Source organism: Aythya ferina, assembly GCF_964211825.1.
Source record: "Aythya ferina genome assembly, chromosome: 6".
In the NCBI taxonomy this organism is placed as follows: domain Eukaryota; kingdom Metazoa; phylum Chordata; class Aves; order Anseriformes; family Anatidae; genus Aythya; species Aythya ferina.
In genome coordinates this window covers 12,450,136-12,458,358 of record NC_140303.1, presented here as the reverse complement: position 1 = coordinate 12,458,358, position 8,223 = coordinate 12,450,136, and the positions used below count along the sequence as shown (strand labels likewise).

General features: G+C 49.5%; 1 long non-coding RNA gene across 1 annotated transcript; it reads right to left on the bottom strand.

Moving 5' to 3' along the window:
* Window positions 1-3,047: 3,047 nt before the first annotated feature.
* LOC311438940 lies at window positions 3,048-6,775 on the bottom strand. Its single transcript, XR_014694446.1, has 2 exons — window positions 6,637-6,775; window positions 3,048-4,999 (listed from the first exon to the last, which is right to left on the bottom strand). It is a non-coding gene; the product is annotated as an uncharacterized lncRNA (long non-coding RNA).
* Window positions 6,776-8,223: the final 1,448 nt, after the last annotated feature.

Here is an 8,223-nt window from a genome sequence, read left to right as displayed (position 1 = left end):
TGCTTCCTGTGTGACACTGAGATCCTCTTCCACATCGGCAATGATCTCAACTGTCTCATCTGCAGAAGTGATCCATACGCTCCTCCATGCGTGCTCAGCTCATTAAAGAGGATGTTAACGAGGACAGGTTCCAAAGTGAATCCTTGAGCAGTGCCGTTCACTTCTGAACGCATCCTGTTGACTCTCTTTTACCTCATTTCCCACCTGCTTGAAATTTTGGTAGTAATACTCGGGTTTGTTCACTTTTTAAATAACTTATGAAAAATGGTAGTGAGTTACTTTGGCTTCATCTGTTCAGGTTTGCAGTATAACTTCGTTGTTCATCTGAGCTGTTCACATTGAGCTCAAAATATTATCCTTGATTAAAAGAGGTCCTTCCATCTAACAGTCTGGCCAGTAGGTTAGAGGAGCCAGAAAACAAGGAGATGGGGCTAGAAAAGGACATCTGGCCAGGGCTTGGACTGTGGAGGTGGGTGGAAGCAATGATGTGAACAGGTATATGTAGGACACAGTGATGCATTTACATTTGGGGAAGAAAATTCTACATTAGTTAGATCTTTGTTTTTAAAAGATGAACACGCAGCTGGGCCTACAAATGGAAATGAAATTAACGGGCATCAGTCCTCTGACACAAATGCCAGTGACACATTCTTGTGCAAAGAACATCTCTGGCACAGCCAACGTCACCTAGTCCAAATTAGAACAGGTTCAAAACGATGCTGAGCTTCTAAAGTGAAAGCTTACCCAAGTCTGTCCCAGGCTAGTGTACCGCTGATGAGCAATAACATGGTTTACAGTTTTCAGGAAAACTAGATCAGTCAGGCAAGGACAGCGTCATGTGTTTTGGGGAGAAAAGAAGCAGGATCTCAACCATTTGGAACAGCACCGCTGGTTTCAGAAGAACCAGAATTCGCCCTCATCCAAGACTGAAATAATGACAACTCAGCAGAAGCTCCTAGCAGACAGAGAGGTGCTAATTCAACATATTGGAGACAAAAGAGATGATGAACCCTTAGAAGCAAACATTATCCTTTTCCGTATCATTTGTATAAGCTCCCTGGGGCATGTAGGGCTGCTGCACTCCACGCAAGTCTGACCTGGCATGCAGATGAAGGACCAAGTGGCAAAGAAGCGTCTGGTCTTCTGCCAGCGCCAGCTTTGCTTGAGCCCATACCCTTCTGCAATACAGGATGAGCTTTATGCAATGGGTTCAAATGAGCACTTCCTACCTCACACATCCCACAGCCTAGCAGCATGTGCGCTTCCTGCTGCTGGGATTCACTTAGGCTCAGTAAGCCATGAAGGTGCAAAGACTTGGTTGGCTTCCAGGCTCTGCCTAGCTGTACCTTCATGTCAAGTAACATTGGAAATAATTTCTGGAGACAGTGAAGCAGTAGGGGTAGCCAAATCTTGATGCATTCAACATCTGGTGAAGCCACATAAGAGACAAAAGCCAAAAGAATAAGTCAAGGACCAATGTCCTCCTTACCTTTACGTGAAATCCCAGCAACCTGCACACTGGCTGCTGATACATCACTGTCACAGAAAGCACTGTAAGTGCCTGATATACAGAAAATTACAGCCAGGGTTATGGTGTTTTTTCCCCTGTCCCTGTGCTCAGGCAGCAATTCAGATTCCCTCTTGGGTTATGTGCACAGACTATAAACTCACTGGGGAAAGACTATCTCTTCCTAAGAAGCAATGAGAAGAGCCAGGGTGGAGGACAGAACCCCAAAAGTCAGTATTTGAGCATCCTCCATCAGCAGAGCTTCCTATTGTGGTGCCAGCAACCTAAAAGCATAACCCAGCTTTCCTTACATATTTGCATAAAAACCATATCCACAAGCTACTCGAGATTAATCCAGCTGATCTCCACCATTAGGACCTCTTTCTCCCTGGAAATTCAGGGAACCATGGACTCCAAAACTTTTTGCTGGGTGGGAAGCCCAGCCTCACTTGCCCTGCTTTTCTCCTGAAGGATTTGTCCTTTTGTAACACTCTTTCCAACCGAGCAGCTTGATTTTGTGTGTTGGGAGCTACTGCCTCCTCCATTAACCCCTTCAGCTGCCATCCCTGGGATATTTTCTGCCTCCAGCTGAGGAATGAGCTCACCCGCAGCCCGGCACTGGGGTAGGACACATGGAGTCCTGTGAGGACAGACGTACAAGCAGCACCACGCAGAGATGGGCAGGATGCCCTCCTGGCAGTTTCCACTTTTAGACAAGCTGCAGCAGCCACAGACATGGCCCTAGGTAATGCTGTAGCTATTCCTAGCACTTCTCCCATCCTATGCAGGCAGCCGCTCCTCATGCTCCTCCAGGACAGCCTGATTCACCGCGCTGCTGCAACAGGGTGAGGGACGCATTGCAGGGCACACGTGCACCCAGGAACCAGAAGGGAGGGCAGGACTACCCATGCTACTACCTGAAACCCCAGCCTGAGCTTGCAGGAGCCCAAAGGAGCTGTGAATTAAGCCCCTTGGGGGCACCCAGAGCTGGCAGCGGGACTCCCACAGCCCCACAGCAGCAGTGGGGAGCGTGGGGGACCCGGCTGCCAGCACCCAACGCGAATCCACAGCAGCACACAGTGTAGCTCTGACCTCCCAGGGCTTTTTCCCCATTTCCAGAAGAGTTGTCACTATGGCAACAAAGATGGTTTGCATTTTTAAATGCTTCCGCAAGGGCATCCACTAAAGAGCCTGATCTCTGGGAGAACAGAGGGATGGGATGCTGCTGTGGGGCAGCGCTGATGGCCTCGGCACAGGGCAAGCAGCCCTGCAGCAAGCCCAGGAGTCCCATCATTTATTGCAGGGCCGTGCTGGAGGGCAAGAGCCTCCTCTTCGTGTTCCCCCTGCAGAGATGGCTGCTTCTGAACGTGTTGAGGCAAATCCAGATCCCAAGGCAGATCAATATCCAGAGGAAAGAGCTGTTACTGGCAGCTCGTCACAGTCAGGGTTAAAAACAACCAGTTTCACGAAAGAAAAAAGCTTTTTTTTTTTTTTTTCTTTCCAGAAGATACTAAAATTGAATCCTCTGTTCTCATTTAAATGGACAAGGACATTTAGGCAGCGTTCGCCAAGTTTCCTTCCCAAAAGAGTCCTAGCGAAAGTCCTGTAAGGGATAATTAACTGGCTAAGAGGCAGGAAACAAGGATAAAAATAAGTGAAATATTTCCGCCATGGAAGAAGATTATCTGCAAGTCCTATTCTTGTGATTGCACTGTTCATTACGTAGTTATTCATAAGATAACTACCCGAGGGCTGTGCTTGGATTCGGCCATTGCCAGAGAAAGAGCTCCAAAATCCAGCAACTTCTGAAGGCTGCTGATATCGATAACGTGCCCGCAGAGCGCAGGGGGTTGTGTTCGTGCTGACTGCAACCTGATCTCTCCCAAGAAACAAAATGCACTCCATTATCTCTGCCGGACAGACATGTCAGCAAAGGTCTCCCTTCCTCCCCTAAGCACAAGACAGAAAGATAAAGGAAAAACACGTGGATGGGGCAGGGGGCTCAGTGAGGTGCCGAGCATCCCAAACCTGTGTGGGTGGTCGCTGAGATGGACTTGTGGCTCGGAGGAATACATCAATCAAGCGCCTCTTTGCTGGCAAGGAGCAGCTCCCTTAGATGCTGCTTGGATGGTTGCTGTGGTCCACCCTAGCACCTGGCAAAGTATGGTGCCAAAAGCAGATGTAGCCCTTACGCCTTCACTAGAAGCAATGGGGGCTGGTTCCTTTGAAAGGCCACCAGAAAGAAAGACTTAATATCAATAAAAAAATATAAAAATGTTAAACTGAGCAGGGTGGAGCTGGATGAATGGAGCCCCCCTTCCTGCAAAGGAATCAGGAGGTTCAACGAATGGTTGACAGGAGAAAAGAGAGGGGAGTAAGTGTCACAACATCCAGGGCTGAATTCCTCCTCTCCCAGATGAGCCCACTTCTGTCCCTTTCAGATATGTCCCTGCAGATGATCAGACAGGTTGTCTGCTCTTTTATACACCATGTGCAGTGGGCAGATAACTTACCAGCAGCACAGTTTGCCCCTTGGCTTTGAGGACTCCTAGCAGAGGTGATGGATGCCCAGCACGGGAGGAGATAAGCACAGAGACAGGAGGAGACCTCCTGCTGCAGCTACCAAACCCTCACTGCAACCCTCCCTCGGCCTTATCCAAACCTCACTGAGGACAAATTCAGAGGAAGAAACCTGCCCAATCCCACAAATTAGATCTAGCAATTATTGCAGCCACTAATGACTAGGTCAGCAGCACAGAAAGCCTCTGAATCCTCTGCTGAGAGGGTAAGTGTCCGTGTGTATGGGGCAGGGTTTCAGAGAGAGCCTCTGCATCATTTCTGCTCGCTTTGACAGCCAAACAGCAGCTGCAGGTTGAAGAGTTAAAGCATATATTGCCAATGGAAATAACCTGAGATGGGTTAAGGGGGGTTAAGAAGTTGGTGGGCTTCCTGCTCAAATGGCTTCAGGGCAGACAAAGTCCCCAGGGATCGCAAAAACAGAAGGGACACCAAAATGCCTGGGTGAGGTCACAGCCCGGGATGGGAAGCTGAGATCCCCAGTCCCACTGGGGCACAGGGAGAGAGGGTGGAGAGGCTGTGGTGGGAGCTGCTGGTGGCCTTCACTGCCCCGTCCCCTGCAAATCCCCGTCACAGCCAGCTGCATGCAGCACTCATGTAAAAAAAGGCAATTTTTATAGGCTGCACCAAAAATAGCCAGTTTTGGAGTGAGAAGAGGGGGCAGCGTACCAGAGGCAAACTTTTAACTCTCCCAGTGTGTGCGCAGCGATGGAGATGACGATATTTCTTTCAGCAGCTCTAGCAGCTGTGGTTTGGATTCATGATCCTGCCAGCCACATGCATTCAAGCAGCATGAATGTCCCCAAAAGATGATGGCTTGTTGGAGGGTTTGTTAATTGTTCACAGTTGTTTCCTTCTGCCTTCTGGGCTTCTATGGTTTTTGAGCTTTCCTCTCACCAGTGGGGTTCATCACAACTGTTTTTTGGAAAAAAAATCATCTTTTGAAAAGGCCAAAGCATGCGTTGTAATACAATTATATGCTTTCAGAGCTGAGGTTTTAAGAAAAATAAAACGGACAACAAACTATTGCAAAGGGCTGCTAGCAATGCTGGCTTTTGGTTCTGGAAGAGGATCAGCACGGGTGAGAAGACATCTCCCTCTGCCAGGGAGATCCCAGTTGCTAGAAATCAGTAAAATCTTTCACACAGCCCTGCAAACACGCTGGCTGCCTGGTGCCCTGCTCTGCTGCAAGCTCCCCGTCGCCCTGCCACCCACCCGCCGGCTGTCTCTCGGAGCAGCTCCATCCCTTCGTGCGAGCCCACTGCAGCCAAGAACGAACGAGCAAGCAAAAGAGCTTGCCCCAAACACCCTCCTCATCTCTGAGGAGAAACGATCCCTGAAGATCAGGGACTTTTTGTTCTCTGGGCTCTGATTTTGTTCCTCCTTCGGTTCTCCGTCTGCAGAAATGTACTGGGGCAACCCAGGTTTCTGCGTGTGTTGGTGCTCCCGTGCCAGCGTGCTTCGTGGAGGTGCTCGTGGGAACACTGAGCACAAAACGGCTTTATTAAATGCAGCAGAAAATCCTAATCCTTTCTTTCTTCATGCTGCTCTGCCCTGCCAGGTCATGTAGCTATGGCGCATTTTTAAAAAGAGGAGAATATGGATCTGTAGTAGGCCCCTAGGTCTGGCTAAGAGCTCCCTGTGAGGCTGACAGTGCTCCCCCCAGGAACTATGGACAAGCCTTAGGCTGATTTCTTTAGTGCTTCGGCAAATCTGCTAGCCCTGAGTCTGCAGAAAGCCCTTGAAAGCTGGTGGAAGGCATGGATCCAAGGAAGACTGGGTGCTGGGTGTCATGAGCTAGAAATAGCTTGAGGCTTTTTTTTTTTTTTTTTTTTTTTAAAGAGTTTTGGAAAATACTTGCCTATCTCCTCCTGACTTACACCCAAAACTTTTTTTTTTTTTTCCTGGCAACAATATTTGTCAAAGCACCCCTTGGCCCGCAGTGGAAATTTTTTCTCTCTTGCACATTTGGCATGTCAGGGTTTTACCACTCATCCTTGATACAGTTTACTCACCCTTTCCTTTGGTTTACCTCAGGCTTGCTACCACTAGAGCATATTTCAGAAATGTCTTGCCCTCCTGCCACCTGCCTTCTGGCAGATTTGGTTGGGTAGTGTAAAAAACCATGGAGATATCACCTATGGGGAATTATTGCACTCCCTGTCTCTCATTTTCCCAGGGTTCTCCAACACCACCTTGCCAACAGGCCTGACCCCACAGATCACCAAGTCCTTCCTGTGCTTTCAGGAGAATTAAAAAGTTCATTTCAAAGGAGAAGTAGTGGGGATGGCTCACTCCCTGTGTGCTTCTTGCTCTGCAGAAGGTGCCATATGGCAGCACTTAGCTGCACTTACCGTGCTGCAATTGCCCTTCTGGCTCTCTTCTCCAAGACTGCCCAACTGTGCAATCACCACCAAGCCCCCACCTGCCAGCCTGGCAAGCACTGCCCCGCTCCCTGGGTCTGAAACTCCTGCAGGCAACTCCGTTTCCAGAGAAATACAACCCAAAAGCCTTGCCTTTATCAAACCTCAGGTCTTAGCGATCTCACTCACCTCTGCATTAACCCCACCGACAGACATCCAGGCTCCTGGGGCAGAAACCTCACAGAGCCACGGGCAGACAGTGACTATTGCTGGAAATCTGAGATGTTTTATGGGGCTACAGCTCCTTTTCAACCTGCTCTGCCTGGGATTTAGGCTGGCTCTCAGACAGGTGACACCGCAGGTATGTAATTAATAGCTTGAGCACCAGCACAGATGTGTGTGGGAGGGGATGGAGGGTCTTAAAGACCCAGCACAAGAAAGTTTCAAGGAAGTCATGCCTTAAACAGTGCTGTCAAATACCAAGATAAGCAGCTCCCTTGTTTTAGGTACAGCATCCTTCACCTTCAGCTGGGACAATGCCTGGGGGGAAAAAAAATGTCAGATAGGAGATGACCAAGCTTTACCTTGATAGGTTCTGTCCTTGCTGAGGAGCTCAGGGCCAAAAGACAGCAGGGGACCAACCCTCTGCATGGGCCACAGCAATGCCTCTGTGCTGGCTCTGTGTACAGCGGGGTCAGGTCCATGCTGTCCTGATGCTGATGGGATCTGTGTTGCTGAGCCTGAGATCCTGGCTGAGCTCTGTCCCGTGCCATTTCCCTGACTTTTAGCTCTAAGCAAGGATAAGTCAGAGATAGTCTTCAGGTTAGGTATTTCCTTGGGAGATTTTCCAAGTGCTGCTCCTGATCTGAACAAGAACCTATTTGGGACAAATTCAGTGCAAACTTGGGAATGGTTTTTCCCCTCCATCTGCCTGGCATGTGCTCTCTCCAAACGGAGTGAAGTCACAGGTAGGAAGAGACAAAACAAAAAGCCAACAAACCTGATCATGTCAACATCTGCTGCTTCCCCATCATGTTGTATCACGTCCGATGCCCACACCCTGCTCCAAACTGTGCCAGCTCTGCCAGGCAGGTTTCCTGTGGGAAGAAACCGTGGCTTGAGCAAACATCCCTTCCTGGAGCAAGAAGGCTCTTTTCTCTGCCGGAGGGTGTTTAAGTCATGAAGGCCTGAGGGCTGATTGTACGAGGGTTACGGAGGGCTGTGACTCAGTGAGAAGGGCTGTGGGGTTGAGGTATTTGAGATCTGATCCCTGCTCTTCCGACCCCAAACCCTTGTCCTGTCCATCGAAGACAAGTGAGCACCAAATGCCAGGTTTTGGTGCCCAGGACTTGTTCTGTGTATCAAAGCTCTGACAAAGCCCCTTACCAAGTGCTCCCTGTCCCTTCCCAGCATGACGGGGACATTTCCACACAACCCTGCCAGCCCAGTTAGCAGCACAGACTCCAACAGGTGAAAACCACAGGAAAGACAAGCCCTGTCTGCTCTGAAAACAAACACAAAACCAGAAAACATCGCAGAGGAAGCCAGGCTGGTGCTAAATCACAACAGCAGGGTATCTGCCTTATGATCTGGTCCACAGCAGCGTTAATGATACAATCAAGGTCTCTGCTTTCCTGTCAAAGAGAAGAGAGCTGGGCGGCTGTTCAGCACTACAAACCCACACGGGTAACCAGGACCGGGAGCCTTCTGCTGTGCCCAGAGGGCTGCTGTGGGAAAGCCGAGCTCTGCTGCTATCCCAGCTCTGCTGTCAGCAGA